The following is a 16,881-nucleotide window of genomic DNA, read 5'->3' as shown; positions in this document are numbered from 1 at the left end:
ATGAACACTATCGCCTACACTCCTCTGTACCTTGCAGCGAAGTAATCGATTATGAGACAGACATCTGCTGCTGACCATCATCACCAAAGCCAGAAAACGAACGTGCCTGCTGTTTGTTTTTACCCAACCGCTCATCTGCGATCCCAACTGGGAGTAAAGACATTACATAAAGACACTGAACAACAGTAAACAAGGAATGTTTGATGTGTTTCTACTCTGCTTTTTCACTGTTTGCGACTCAGTTTTATTTATTTATCGACCTTTTGAGACCGTGCTTCTAACTTTGTCAAATAAATACAACAGAGATGTCCCCTGTAGATTTATTGGAACTGCAGTCGATAAACAGAAATGTTCAGTGTGAGATGGTAAATAATTGATCACAATGAACAGTGTTTTAACATTATTTTTGTGCGCCTGTGTTTTATCAAAGTATTCCAGTCAACAGAGAGAAATAGAAGCTATTGCGGATATTTTTCCCGTTTAAAGTACAGTTTAGAGCTGGTTTTTGCAGGTGTGGCTTTTGTAGAAACATTAAAAGTTGTGAGGTTATTAAAGTGGTGTAAAAAAGCAACACTAGCCATTAGACTGTGGGGAAAATAGCGCTCCCCTCACTGTGTACAAGAACACTTGTGTACAAGATGTCTAGCAAAATAATTTATCATCAAAATCTGGGGTGCGAATCATGGAGATGGGCCAAATTAAAGTGCCAAAAAAGTACTCATACACGGCACACTAAATGACTCAGCAGGTCCTTTAGTTTGGCACATTTTAAATTTGTTTGTGACGCAGGTTTTATGTGCTTATTGACGGAGTAAAAACCTACACTGACACCTTGACTTGGCGGTCAAACATATGCTGCTGTACTTTGCCATTTCATGATAGTAAAGGATGCCAAGTTACACGGTCGAGGGGCCACATGCCGCCCTTTGCCTATATTTATGCGGCCCTGGGTGAATTGTACGTTGTTGTTTTTTTTTTCTCGATCGATGGACGACTTCACTCTCATTGATGGTGTTAGTCCAGCGTTTACAGCCATGGACCTTGTCATACATTTGATTCAAGTTCTTGTTCGATTTGGGTTTGAAAATAAAGGTTTGTCTCAAATTTTAAACATGTCCTCATCCGCTGCTCTGTTCTGAACAGATCAAGAGATGCGCTTGACTTTGTATAAATGGATAATGGCTATGATATGAAGTCATCACCGCTACTCATTGGGTGAAGCATGCAGTGAATAATATCAGTTCAGGTAATAAATATTAATATTTAACATCAAGAAACAAATCATGATCCTATACCTGGATATAGATACCGTAGTTGTGAGTACCAAGTCGTAACTTGCCACCTCCTTGAGGGGACCTTAAACCTTTGTGGGGACCATTTGGCTGGACCCCAGAAATCCCAGCCTCAGTTTGAGGATGAAGACTTTAGAATAATGAGGTCATTATTGTGAAGTTAGGTTTAGGGTGAGAGGCTGGGAAAGCATGAGGGCAATGAGAGGTCCCCATAAAGATAGAGATACAAACCTGTGTGCGCACGAGATGTGGACAATTTTCTGCTTATATTCAAACGATCCAATATTTTTGCTGTTATTCTCCAAATTGCCACAAAACAAAACTTGCATTTCAACTTTGTTTTCATGTTATATGTTTACTGCCCTCTCCTGCTGTGTTTAGTTCATGTGTTTCACTGAATTGAATCACTAAATAAACACTGCGCTGATATTATGAGACAGCACTTTGATAACTGCTTCTTAAATTAACTAAATAATGCAGGAACCTTCAGCATGCATAAAACACTCAACAACACCTCATTAAAGTAATCAAAAAGTACTCTTTTAACATCGCGTGCTAACATTTGTTTACTCCAACAACCCCACAGAACAGATACTGACTTCAGAATAACCTCAGAGGCACAGAGAAGGTGCAAAAACATGGTGAAACAATAACATTATAACCACTACTGGCCACTCTTGTGTTCGTAAAATCTTCTTTTACGTTACATTTAACTAACAGACATTAATCGCTAGTTTGTGATGAGAGAATAGAATTTGAATGTGTTGACTCAACGTATTAATATCAAAATTAGTTGTCAAAATTATAAATGTAGATATCTCAATAATTAACCTCTTACAAACCTCTTGTCATTGCTACAAAACAACAGCAGGGTTTTGTTGAAAAAGGGGCCGCAGTTTTGTTTGTTTCAAAGATGAAGCCGCGCAAGTCAAAGTGCGGACGGCTCTTCTTCAGGTGCTTCTGAGAGAGAACCTTCTTCCTCCTCAGTGACTTTAACTGCCTACCTTCCTCACCTAATAAAATCTTCATATACATTGCTATGAAAGCTTTATGAAAGAAATGGATAATTTTGGGGTAAAGACGGATATTAAAAACATTAAATCTGTTCCTAGTTGGTGGGATCCTCACCGACGTTGGCAATAAAGCTAATTCTGAAGTGTGCTACAAAAAAATACATGTATTTAAAATGAAAATATGTGATTCTCCAGGTATTAAATGACTTCCAATATGAGGGATGTTTTCGGCAAAACAGATCTTTCAACGGTCCCTTGTGTGTTGGTCGATGAGGCACAGAAATGTTGAAGGCATCAACTCTATTGTAAGCTGTCAGATGTCGTTCAATTTTGCCTGTGTTTATGATTGCTTTTATCCTAAAAATAACATTGAATCGCTGCCATCTTCCAATGATACATACACAGAAGAATGAAAAAAAAACATTTTGTACGTTTGGGCTTTTAGCACAGCAGGAGGCTTTGAGGCGTTTGAGCAACTGATGACAGGGGCTCTGCACAAATAGATTCAGACTGTGGCTTTCAGCGTGATTTCTGCCACAGCAGCAAAGTCACGACATGGAGTCTTTAGCATGGCTGTTATTTATCATGTTTAGTAGATGATGGTGGCCTCACAAAGTGTTATCATGCTAAATTTGATCAAAAATATATGACCCCTGGAGGTCTAAATGTAACTCAGAGTTCCATCACTGAAAGCAGAGATCAAGGTGGGGAAGTGGTCAGTGATGTCCCTAAAGTATGGTTACAGATGGTCATGAGTTACAAGAGCGCGAGCACAAAGGTGGAACTGGTGACTCAAACTAACAGCAAGTTAGTTATATGTGACTGATATTTAAAACTCTCTCTACGTGATGTGTCAATGCCACACCAAGAGGTTCCGGAGGAAGTTATCAACTCTTTAATTTGTATGCCTCTGAAGTCTTCTGAACAGTTGGGTGCAAGAACTCTGAGACTTCCATGAGATCTTTCACCTTTCCAAGTGGTGGTTCGTGCTCTAGCTGGGTGATGAGCTGCTGGGAAGCTGATTGCAGACTTGAGGGGGGTGGAATCACAATCCTCCATCACATACCCACACACACTGGCAGGCAGGAACCACGGGTCTCACTGAGGAGGGGAGGCATTGAGGTACTGCAGAGAGCACAATGCAAACAATCGTGCAATAATTTTGGGGAAAACTTCTTCAAACTGTAGTTTCGTATGAAACTCCTTTCTGTAGCTCTCTGGCCACATGTGGCTGCCTCATGTAACTTGTATGCACAGTGATGCTGTGGTAACCAGGCCTTTTGTCCCTCAAGAAAACAGAGAAAATGAGAAATATGTTCACACAAATATGAATCATAAAACTGACAGGGACTGCGCTGTTGCTTGACGCATTGTGCTTTTAGGCCCTCCAACAGACTTGGGATTATTTATGATTCTTTCAAAACTTCTTCCCTCTGGAGGTAGGAACAGATGCTGGCCACTAACACTCATTCATTCTCCACCACTTATTTAAGCTTCTAATTCTGGTTTTATACCCAATATACTCGTCACAGCATATCAGATCTATTTCATTCATTGATAAAAAAAAGATAGTAAGTTAAAAATCCAATATGAAATGAAGTTTGATATTTTAATGAATGCATATATATATATATATATTATGCAAACATAAATGCGTCAATATTGAACACTTGGACTCGGATTGGTGTGATAAATCCTACTTTATTTTTGTCTATTCTGCATGTCTTCTTTTTCTTTCGCTTTTGGATGAACCAGTTCCCGGTTTGTCACAAAAAGAGTGAAACAAGTTTTCCAGTCATGAAGGCAATTATGGGTGGAAGAATTAAAATCACTATATATATATATATATATATATATATATATATATATATATATATATATATATATATATATATATATATATATATATATATATATTTAACTATGGACATGTCTCTGATGACCATGTGGCGACCAACTACCAGTCCCTCCAGGAAATTATGAATGAAATTTCAGTAACATTTCAGTTCTGTGAGGTGCTGCAACTTTGTCCAGTCACAGCAACTTTCCTGCAAATTTGACCAATGACATTAGTTTGGTTTCGCCCACTGTTACTGTTTTAATTTGCTGTATTAATGAGCCCCTGAACAACTGTGGTCACACACACACACATAAACATTCCCCATCTTTACCACTCACACTCCGCCCATTCAAAAATCTGTCAGTCTCTACCCTTGTGAGGACCATCATTAAAAAAATGTACTTATTTTATCATCATTTTTTATCAACTATGTAATGATTTATTCACCATTCTTGTGAGTTTGAAGTCTTGGCAAGCCAGCTTCTTGTGGGGACATTTTGGCCAGTCCTCACAAAGTATAGAGGGTTAAAACATCAGTAGAAGAAGTTTATTATTTTATTTTATTATATTATAATTAGGTTTGGTAAGTTTGGCTCAGCGTGCTCAGTTAGCCATTTGTTTTGAATAGTTAGTTCTACAGTGAGAGGCTGGGGAAAGGGTTAAGGCAACGAGAAACCTCACAAAAATATTGAAACAAATGTGTGCGTGTGTGTTCTTTGCATTTACTCATAGGAATTTATTTTAAAAACACGCCAGCCATTTTTGGGCGCAAAAAAATAGTCTGCAGTGTCCTGGAGAGACTGGATTACATGACAATATAAAGTCATACATATTGGTAGAACTCGGTGTCCATGAATAAGTGTTCGTATAATGGAAGCCATAACCTTTTTTCTCTTTAGACTCCCTTTCCCCTGTCAGCGCTGCCCACAGCGTCAGGATATGCGAAACACGTGATTCAAACGCAAACATAAATGCATCAATATTGAACACTTGGACGCGGATTGGTGTGATAAATCCTACTTTATTTTTGTCTATTCTGCATGTCTACTCTTCTTTTTCTTTCGCTTTTGGATGAACCAGTTCCCAGTTTGTCACAAAAAGAGTGAAACAAGTTTTCCAGTCATGAAGGCAATTATGGGTGGAAGAATTAAAATCACCATAACGGATTCCAGTTGTGTATTTTCATCTACTCAATGTGACATTTCCACCGTGATGTCAAAGCGTTTCATTTGGAATATTTCTTTCTCCTCAGCTATCGCTGGTCATCTTTTGAGACCCACAGCCGGTGTCTCTCTACCGCTCTCATTTCCTCTCACACACACACCGCAATCTATTTAGATTCCCCTATCTTGATTCACATCTTTGATCGCTGTGTTTATGAGCACTTTATTGAGAAGCAGAGAGGCGACAAGAAAAAACTGACATAATTGCCTCTGGAGGTGGGTTATTGGAAAATGGATGAATTGCGGCTTCAAGAAAGAGCTGAGAGGGTGTCAGAAATAAATAAGGCTCCTTTATTACAGTGAGGGTCAGGGGCAGGGCTGTGGAGTGCTTTCTTTATGCTGCCGCAGCAAGGGCCCAATGCATGGACAAACTTCTTACTTACTGTAGAATGTCTGCACTTGCGTTGTGCTGTCAATGCGTTGAGGTTGTGTCTTATACACTTTTATTATTTACGTGGTGAGCAGTTGAAGTGAACTGACAAACATGTGTCCAGTCAAAACTCCACATGGGATCAGAGGCAGCGGTGGACTGGGTGAACAGCGGTGGCAGAAGTCACACCAGACCTGTTTCATGAAAGTGAGCAACAAGTGTGTGTCTGATCCCTGCTGTGAAAGTGCAGGGTGAGGTAGCCCTTGAGCGAATTCTTCACATTTCTTCCAGTTACTTTCCGGTAACAAGGTAAAGAAGATAAAAAAAACTGCACTCAACTCATGAGCAGTTGGATTTAATGTCACTTTAATGTAATTATTTCTTCTGTCCGCATGGAAGCGAGTGCTAAATGCCACTTCACATTGCCGTGTAGAAGCAACTCAGACATAAAAGGTCCTTTGTGAAAGATGTTATCATGAAGGAGAGTCCCTCGTACCGCTTTAGAAGACAATCACGTGACTGTGTCAGCTCGGCAAAAACGCGCCGAACTGTGTTTCAATGAAGCGCATCTGTCAACAGGACGGAACTGCTGAAAAACCTAATCTCACGGTTCCTTGTGAACGTCTTAGTGGATCTCGGGGGCAGCTCAGAGGGAAACGCAAGTTATCTGCGGGAACGTTTTCCTCCTATCGGAGAATAATGTATTTATTTCGATCTATACCCAGTTTATCTCAGATTTTCGACTTGTCTTCTTCCATTCTAATTCAAATAAATAATAGTTTAATTTAGAAATGAAATGAAAAACGTATTTTTCATATTACGACACATGTTCACATTATTTAAAGATATGGAATAATAATGAGTACAATGAATGATATTATTATAATGATATCATCAAATCAGTGTCAATTCAGTCTGTCAAATCGGTGGCCTGCAGGGATTTTTAATGTCCAGCATGTGTCAGAATTCAGTGACACAGTATCAACACAGTATCAGCACAGTATGTCATTGGGACGAAACGCTTTATGATGCCTCATTTACCCATCACTAGTTGTAGTTGTGTAACCATGTGATGGATCTTTTTGTCATCATATTTTGGTTTTATTTTATCGGTACATTTCCTGTGTTCTGCACTATATGCCCACCTGTGCATGATCTGCTAATGGCACACACCTGAGACTGACTCAGTCGCCACCTTCACCTGCTCTTATACTTATGCTCTCTCTACTGCTCCACTGCTCTGTGTCAGATGGTCATTGCTCCACTGCAGTTATGAGGCCCTTTCTTGGGTATTTCTGGTGTGTTTTCTCCCTTGGTCCTTAGCTTTGTTACATTTATCCAGAGTCTGTTTAGATTCATTATTTTTAGATTATTTATTTTCCCTCCGTTTTTTTCTGTTCTCTAAGTTTTCTGTTGTGTGTATTTCCACCCTCAGCATAAGTCTTGCTTGATCTATTTCCTGATTTATTTCTCCAGTTTAACCTTGGTTCGGCAACTCAGTTTTCCATTCAATCCTGTTATTTTGTGTATTTATAAAATTGTCAACTTGTTTTCCTGTTATCCAGTCTCTTTGCTAGTTACCACTCGCACTTGGGTTCTGTGAACACAGTCCCTGACACCAAACTGAAATGATCGAAATCAAACTTCTACAAATGCATTAAAAAAAAAAAAAAATCCGCCAAAGTACTTCTGACAACTGCCGTATAGAAACACCACAGTGCACTGCAGCAAACTAGTTTACTTTCTCCCACATTCCCAGCAGTTCATTTTTCTCACTGGTGTCAACAAGTTCCTCTACATCACCTATTTCCTGAAAAGCCTCCACGTGTCGGAGCGTCTGCAGCTCCTTTAGCTCCTCAGTTCCGCCTCTTTATTCAGTGCACATCATCTGCTTCTTCTTGGCTCTGTTCTTCACTCACTTTCTTCTAAGCCATGTGGGGAATGCAAGGTTTTGCACCATGCAAATGCAAGGAGAACGTGACATGCAGGCGTTGGAATGTCAGTACACTGGTGACTTCATCACCGCGAAGACACTTGCGTAAAAAGGGCGGGATTTGATTAAAAAAAACAATCTAGTTAGAGAATTTGTGATTAATCTCAATGGCAGTTTAATGGTAGAAGAATATTTGCCACAAGACGCCACATTTTTCAATTTGTATAAATTGGGAATATTACTGAATCAATTGATGGAGCCATATTGTTTATTTTGCATCAGTTTGACAATGGCACAATAACTCACCATGGTGGCTATATTCAAGTTTTTATATCACCTTATTTCAACTACAGCTCTTTTCATGTCTTAAAATATAAAATATTTGTGTGAGAATTTCAATTTTATAAGAATTTCAAGAACATTCAGAGTAGTGGAAACTCCGGCCATTGTGCAGTGAAAAACCTCCCTGAACAAATGCAAACAAAAACTTGCGCCACCCTGGCCCTTTGAGGACCGGTTTGCCCAGTCATATACTGGCCGCAACAACTATCTCTCTCTCAAAAAAAAAAGACTTTCGACTTGAATTATGAATTACTTTACTTTAAGAAGAACATTCTTAAAGTATCATTGTATAATCATGTCAGCCAGGGAGGAGGTTGAGGGTCACTTGTTTCTGAATAAAGCCTCTCAAATTGTTGATAAAAGTTATCTGTTGACTTACGAGTTCTTCATTCAGCTGCCCTTATATTTTTGCAGCCTTTGTGTGTGACAATGTATTGAAGTATCTGTCAGTCCTCATATCGTCACACAGTTGTCAACAGTTCTGCATTATGATCATATTCCTTGGCTGAGGGCCGTGATAAACTCCCATAAGGTCGTGTTTTAGTCAAGACTGTGTTCAGATGCGGAGACCTCAGTGAGGGGGGCAAGACTGAGACCAAACTGAGTACAGAACAATCTTCTAGCTTGTTCCAATGACATCCTGCTGCCGTGCTCTGCCTCATTCTTTAGCATGTTATTGGTTAAATGCCAAACTCGCACGCATGACCACCAGAATAGAACCGGTCTGGAAGGCCTTGCTGAGCAGACCCTTTCTGGATGTTTGTGCGTTTCTTTGTCCTTTAATGTTGCATGTCTTATGGAGACGGTGCTGTGGGAAAGAAGTTCTCCAAGTGGACAACTACATTCTGATCTTGGTCTGGGTCTCAACTCGGTCTTCAGTACAACTCTACGATGAGGTCATGTGAATGTCACATAAACAACTGAAGATGTTGAGATGATGCATTGCCTTTACTGCCTGCCAGTGAAATTATGGCTCACTTCAGACCACTTAAACACGTCAGAGAAGGTCATCCATGGACACCACACCAGTGAAAGCCAATGAATGAAACAAACAGAGTAAGATTGTGAGCTGACAAACCCAGGTACTGTATGTGCTGGTGACATTGATCATCCCACGATCTCCATCAGATGATGTGATTTTTTTTGCCTTCAACCTGGATTCTAACAACCATCTTTCCCCCTTGTTCTTGTTTGGCCTTGAACAGTTGTTGGACTCTATTCCTGTATTTTTGAGTGGTGCGCTCCCAGCTGTTTAATCAGAGCCTGACACAACAATGGGTAATTCATGCATTGTGTATCGCTGCAGTCCTTTTTGTTAGCAGCACTATATATTCTTATTTGATCTGCCGAAGCAAGCTTTGGGTGGGCGGCAATATGTCCTGACCGTGGGAAGAGAAAATAAAAAGTGAGCGCTGTGTAGCGCCGTGAAACTTCCATATAAGTTTATTGTTTGAAATATGTAGGAGCTGCAGAGCAGATGGTGTTGTTGATTGTCCATGACATTATATGTAACATTAAGATGTCACCCGCTGGAGAAACACAACATCTGTTTTAACATCATTATGACCTCTTGAGTCTTGAGGATGGTGTTCATTCTGGACTGACTTCACAGCTGAAATTGTTTTCTCGGATGTCGTGTGATCGGCTGCACATCCTGCCATTGTTAGTGCTGTGTGATTCAGAAGTCATAGAGGGAACATGCGCTGAGGTCATCTTCCTTACAGCTGGTGCCCATGGCAGAGAAAAAAAAAATAGCCCGCTCCTACAAATGGCCCGGTGCAAGCCATTTGTACGGAAGACAAAAGGTAATGAAAGCAAAAGGGCAGAGCCAGAAATGCCAGTAGAAATATGTAAGAACTCACTCACTCCAGTTTCCCTCCCACAGCACAACCTCTCGAGTGACTTGCCAGCTCTTTTCTGCAAAAGAAAAGTGTGTAGAACAGTCCTTTGTATATCACTTCGGCTCATTGAATTGGAATAGTATGACAGTTATCAGGCCACAGTTTTGACTTGCTACTCTGGGAGCATTATTTCAGCAAAAAAAATAATGTAAGCTCACCATTGACATGTTGTGGCTGTGTTAATGTTTACATTAACAACAATATATTGCAAAGATATTGTTAATCCTGCGACATATGTGCAGCACTCACCACTATGCTGCAGTGGAGCTCATTATTATCAGTAACAAAGTCATATTTGACTTCAAGAGAAGGTGGGTAGCCTTGAATAAATAATCACTATTTATGGCAATTTTATGTTCTTGTTCATGGGAAATATGCTTCCATTTTCCACTGATTATCCATCCTCGGGTCAGGAGGGCAGCAGCAGGAGTAGAGAGAGCTCTTATTTATGGAGCTCTTACTGGGGGCGGGGGAATCAAGGCATTGCCATTTCAAAGTGCTCCTGCCCCAACTTTGCTCTTTCCTAACTAAGGGTGGTAAACACCTGATTACCATAACTCTTGCAAGACAGTTCTATAAGAGAATCCTAATGTTTGGGTTGTGTTAACCGTGTAAAGTCCAAACTGTTAAATATGCGTCGTATTGTATGCAACAGGGGAAAAAATGAGGGCTGAAAAGCCCATGTATCAAATTTGATACGTTGGCGATAGATGGTTCAGACAGTACAGTGGTACCTCAGTTCTCGACCACATTCCGTTCCAGACGGCCGTTCGAGAAGCGAATTGTTCAAAATCTGAATCGATTTTTCCCATTACAATGAATGGAAAAAGAAATAATGCGTTCCAAGCCTTAAAATAGGCTTTTGTAGGAGTGAATGTAGAGTGTCTGCTGCAGGTGCGCTGTTCCTCTATGTGTGTGGCCGCTGCATGTGGGAGGGGTTGCCGAGTGAGTGACGTCTCTCCAGAAGTGAAGAGGTGCCCGGTGCGTGTCCAGCTCTGAATGTGCGCTTCTGTGCAGTTTGGCTGTGACAAAGTCATAAACCAAGTAACGCTCTGTCCCAGACTCACCTCATCCCTGTCCCAGCTCCAGCCCACAACAGGACATCAAACCCTGGAGTGTTGAGAGCGAGCACCTCCCCTGTGACACTCGACCACGGTCCAGTGTGGAGACAGGAAAGGTTTTACACCTCAATATGAAGAAAAAACAGTCAGTAAATGTAGCTAATGGGACACGTCTGCATACAGAGGCTGCGTTATACACAATAACAAGGGGGTCATGGTTCAGCTGATCGGTACGCACACGTTCAAGTTCTGGATTTTCATTTGAAGTCCGAAGCAAAAAAATGTCAAAATTTTTGTTCTAACTCCGATTTGTACGAATTCTGAGACGTTCAAAAACCGAAGTACCACTGTATTTGTGCTGATGATCAGTTTCATAAATGGTCAAGGCCGACAATAGTAAAAGTAACATCCGACTTACCACCGGGATTGGTAGCGACCAACCGGTCGTAAATCAGATTGGACGTCAAATTCCATTCAAAATAGCCGACGTTATAGGTACGACTGTAGTGGTAGATCCCTGTGTGAGAGAGTGAGATGCTGGGTACTGTACCGACGTAACAGTCGTACGCGATGCCGGGTTGCTACGTGCTGCAGTGCCAGACATTGAATAAAAGACATAAGCATCTGCTGGCCGTGGTCGAAAGTACGGGTGGACGTAAGTTGAGCAGGTTGTAAGTTGGATGTTACTTGTAAATGGTATACATGTTCCATATTTACAAGTTTAGGAAGTGCCAACCTCAGGAACAAGGAAGCAAACGGGGCGATGGAGTTTTGAGACACTAGCTAACTAATAATGAGACAAGTCAATCTGACTCCCATCTGCCATTTAATTGAGTGTTTGGGAAGTGGGAAGTGTTTTACTTCCATGAACTGAGGATGTGTTCGTGTCATTTTCCCCTTGGGATGTGTCCACTTCATTGTGTGTGACAAGGTGGGATTTCTGTCTTGGAGGACGGGCTTCTCGTCGGGTCTCTGACAGATTAAAAAAAGAAAAATAACACAATCCTTTTGTGTGCGCCCCTTTAAGATGCATGACCTTACTAAGGTGGCATCCAAGAAGCATCTTAAGAAGATGGACGAGTCAAGACAATTGGCTAGATGTGGACAGCATTCGGATTAGTTTGAGTCTCTCCCGACCATGGATCTTCTTCTGTCACTCTGTACTATAGACAGATACAGGGTCCTCATCATTTTGGATCTCATGGTACATCCTTCCCTCGCTTGAGAACAAAAGATACTCCTCCATTATGTTCAATGGGACCATGGTCTCAGACGCTTAAAAAGTCCCTGCAAGCACCAACGATTTAGGAACATATTACAGTGGCCTCAATAAAACACAAAGTTCTCACAAAGCATCATTCACTCTTTTGTAAACTTGTGCACACGAGCCTCGCATCACCAGGAGAGACTCAATAGCAGAGCTTAAGTGATCGGCCAGATGAATAAGCACTTTCTCCCAATGCAAGCGGCTGGATTCAAACCCACAGCTTCGACTTCCGGAGCCATTTCCTATGGATTTAGCCACAGTCCCCTCAGACAGCTTGCATTTTTTAATTAAAGTGCTCTGCTGGCTTGGTTTTGAATCCGAGTTTCAATACTTTATTGATCTTGGTGTGTTAAATTACAATCGCATGGGTTTAAGCCGTCGACGGCAGATGGAGAATGTGAGTTGGCAGCAGACTAAATTAAATTCAATATTTGTGTTATATGATCGTACAACATGTGAGCCATTCTGTCAAACGCTGCTATTATTCTCCACCATTTGTTTTGTTGCATCAGTGACTGCATACGTTGTTATGTATTTGCTGATCAATGGTGATCCGTCTGGTGGGACAAAACATGACACAACACATTAACACCATTTTGTGTGGAGTGAAAAGTGTTTGGCTTTCGTGTGTTCAATCATCAATGAACAATACACAGTATATAGCACACGTCACGAAGTGTGTCAGTCACAGATGATCTCAAAAACTGAGTCTGCTTTATGCACCTATTAACAGACTTAGCACCAAACAAATTTCTGCTGGCACGTCATGTTCAACTGCTATTACAGCTGTTAGAGCTTCATTTGTTGCAGTGCATCATGGGAATTGTGGTCGAAGCGATCGGGTTGTTTTTCTTTTTTTTTTTTTTTTTCCAGGCCCTTAACAGTAGAACATGATGTGGTCAGCACACTTTGAATTTTGTCCACGTGTGTGTGTGGTTGTCTGTCAATTCTACCAAGGGGAAAAAAGGGTTGAAACCAAATGAACATTTGGTGGAGCCCCTCGTGGCTAAAGTGAATGTTGGGATGAAACTCGCTATTTAATGGAGAATACTTCATCTGACAAAACAGTTTGGCACAAATGCTTTTGTCTTTGCTGTCCCTGCTAATATAGACACATCAGACAGGAAACATAGATAAATAAAATTAATAAATAACTATAATTAACAAAATAAGAACTGAAGACATATATTCATAATTTCCCAAAAATCTTACTGTTGCATAATCGTGCTCTTGCTCTGCGTTGATGTCTCAGAATCACAGCTTTCACTTCCTTCCACCAATGAGTTCTTGTGATTTCCATTTCAGTCAGCCTGCGTCCATTCTGAAAATGAGTGATGAAAATAAAATCTGAAGGCAAACACGTGAACATGCATTTCTGTCAGAAAAAAAGAGGGGGTAAATGTGACCTCTCTGAACAAACAGGTCATTGTGAGACTGTGCTGACGGTTTAAGTCAGTGGTACAGTCTGAAATATCCTGCAACAAGCTTCACGAAGTAGAAGAAAAAGAAGGAGAGGACAAAAGTGTAATGAATTTTCTGAGACAGCTCTGATGGTAATGTATTCTTCTGCACTTCTCTGAATCAATGCATGTGGTTTAACTTCTGCTCTCACTGTCCAAAGCCTCCTTGCTAGTGCTGGCCACATGCGCTTGTGTTCAACCACTCCTGGACCTTGACAGTAGGAGCTCCACTCATAAGTCCTTTATTTTATTAATTTCCTCCTTTATTTTGGCAGTTTTCTCACGTTGTCTTTTTTGTTGTTTGTTTCCCGTCGTTGATTGTCGTGGCAATCTCACCTGTCATCTCTATCATTTCCTCTCTGTTTTCACATTCTTCCTTGGTAGCCTTCATTTCTGACTGGATCAGTTTCTCCAAACTCTACATTGTTTGGCTTATATACTTCTCTTTCTTCATGATTGCGGACTCCAAGGTCATGGTCAAGTTTATATATATACAGCACATTTCTCAGACAATACTATGGCACATAAGTGCTTTACAGTTAAATAAAAATCATGAATTACAATTAAAAAAAAAACATTCAGTACAGGAGAAAAATAGGAATAAAACACAGAATAATAAACACTCTATACATGAAAAGCCACAAGACAGCGGCTCAGTTTGTTGCTTCTTCTTCATGTTCTCCACGGTCTCAACTTTTCTTGCATGACTTAAACATCTTATGATCCTCAGATCAGTTGTTTTCTTCTGAGTTTCATACAGACAATTCACTCGCACATTCATTTCGATTTCAAGAGTCTGATTCAGGTTATTTATGACCGTCTCGTCTGGCGCCTTTGATGCTTTATATAGTGCAGATTTTTACTCAGCTGAGGTTAAAGGTCATCAAGTATGGAATGAAAACAAACTGCCATGAAGCTGTTATAATCCATCAGTTGTTTTGAAATCGGTTCATTAATTTATTTGCCATTTAATATGCTTGTTTATTGTTTTTAAAACACTTGTTAGATAGTGTGTCCACATTTGTCTCAACTTTGTTACCAGTTCTGTGGAGATCTGGATTGTTGGTTTTTCTCCTTCAGTCACTTATTTTTGTGATCCCTTTGGCACGATCATTTCGCGGCGTCCTCTACACTTGTGCTGGGAAGCTTGTTATATACTTTAAGAACATCCTGCAGCGATAGGAGTTTGTTGCTTGTTTCAGAGATGTTTCAGTTTGTTTATCACTTTGACATATACGTCCGACGTCCCCCCTAAATCATCGGCGGATTGTGAAATTGACAGAAATCGATGTTCTTGTTAGCCCTCTGAACTCGGCCTGTTCTGTGCGCTCCGCCTCCTGCTGCTGCCAAGGTTTGCAGGGTGGACTCTCAATGCCTCTTTTGCGAGGCAGCTGGTGCTCATGGGTTTCAGAAGCACAGAAGTTGGCGTCTTCACTTTCATTGCAGGAGAGTTGGCATGATGATGCCTAGCAAGAGACAGTCTTGCATGCTTATGAGCTGGTGCCTGAGGCACATCGGCAGAATATGTTATCAGAGCGTCGGTTGCAAAGATTTTCCACATTTTTTTTGACAGCAGATCTCTTTTTCGGAGCAATGGTTTATTGATAAGTAAATGGCAGAGTGATAATGGATTCTGTTCGAGAGTTTATTCTGCTCAGAGATTTCAAAGATACTCCCTATTTTCACAGTGATATTTCTCTTTGCAGCAGCTTCACAGTCTCAATGCAAGTTTGTGTACGCACATAAACTTTATCGTGCCGCGTCCATGCACAGAAGAGTGTCCCGTCAGCAGAAAGCCTGTCCCGCCATCAACCATCTGACAAGGCCAGAAAAACGCCGTCACCTTCCCTAAGGGGTCTGCGAGTGGATTTACTGCCATGAAAAATACTCCTGTTTTAACCCCTGTCTTATTTCGGTGTTGTGAGGGGTGATGCTGCGTAATTTGTAAAAGACCGCTGCTCTCTTCTAACCACTCACCAACCACTCTGGGCAATAGGTCATCCCCGTGTGCTGTCCATCCTCTTTATTTACTCTTTATTTTATTATATTTTTTTATTGTCTCTAGCTTCGCCCATCAGAGAGGATGATGAGCAAATATTTTCTATAATGTAAACCACAGTGAAAGCTTATATCTGATGAACAAACATCTTCAATATGTGGTGTTTACAAAGGATGATATCTATACGCTTAGTTTTGAGGGTTGGAAAAGAGCTACGAACTCAAGCAGAAACATTCTCTGGCCTCAAGGATCTGGTGAGTTTTTCTACCACGTGAAACATTCACAGCAGAAGACGATGTTTTTGATCAACATATGTTCAATGAGCGCATCGCGACTGGCTGACATCACATCATCATATCACATCAAACCAGGAAGTAGTCGGACTCATTTTGTGAGGGTGAGACGCTCATTCATTGCTGCATAACTGTCTGCTAAGAAGTGGATTCTGATTTGTGTTCAATGGCAAATAAAATCAATAACCCGTACAGCCAATCACGACGCATGTGTTGTCAGACCAGGAAGTGGAACATGAGCTTGGCAAATGACCGGAGTGACATATATTGTGTTTCACTGATAGAAATGTTTTTTGCGGGTGGTAGAAAGTGTGAGAAAATCCTTCATCTGTTTAATATAATCCTTAAAAAGCGCAGGATGTGACGTCGCCGTTAGGACATGTTGCATAAGCGGATACATTTTATACAGACACTTTGTCGCCCGCAGTGTGGTGCAGACATTTCGTTCGGTTCCAACTGGGCTGTGCGAGCAAGATCTGAAACGCTTGTGCCACCTGCTGTCTCATTCTGCACCTGGTGGAAATGAGCTGAATGGAGGAGGTCTGTGCTCACTCAGTGCATCCCGAGTTGATGCTTTGAAATGGTTTCCTCCGAATTTGCTAATGCATCAAAATGCTAAAAAAAAAAAAAAGTTATTGACGCGGCCCACGCGGCAGTTTGAGCCTTTCAAATATGCAAAACAGTGTATCCAGTAAAGCATTTTCTTGGTGGGAGCAAATGTTATTTACAGTCCTGCTATCTGACGTTTTCATGGATTTCAAGGATTTATTGAACTTTCTGAAAATGACCACATATGCTGAGAACAGAAGAACCTTTGCTCTTATGTTCATTTTCTATTGTTGCTTTGCTGTGTTTGTAGGAGGAACAGCAGTGTAGTGCTTTTCATT

Source organism: Synchiropus splendidus, chromosome 2, assembly GCF_027744825.2.
Source record: "Synchiropus splendidus isolate RoL2022-P1 chromosome 2, RoL_Sspl_1.0, whole genome shotgun sequence".
Lineage (NCBI taxonomy): Eukaryota > Metazoa > Chordata > Actinopteri > Syngnathiformes > Callionymidae > Synchiropus > Synchiropus splendidus.
The sequence above is the reverse complement of the archived record's forward strand: the minus strand, read 5'-3'. Positions refer to the sequence as shown.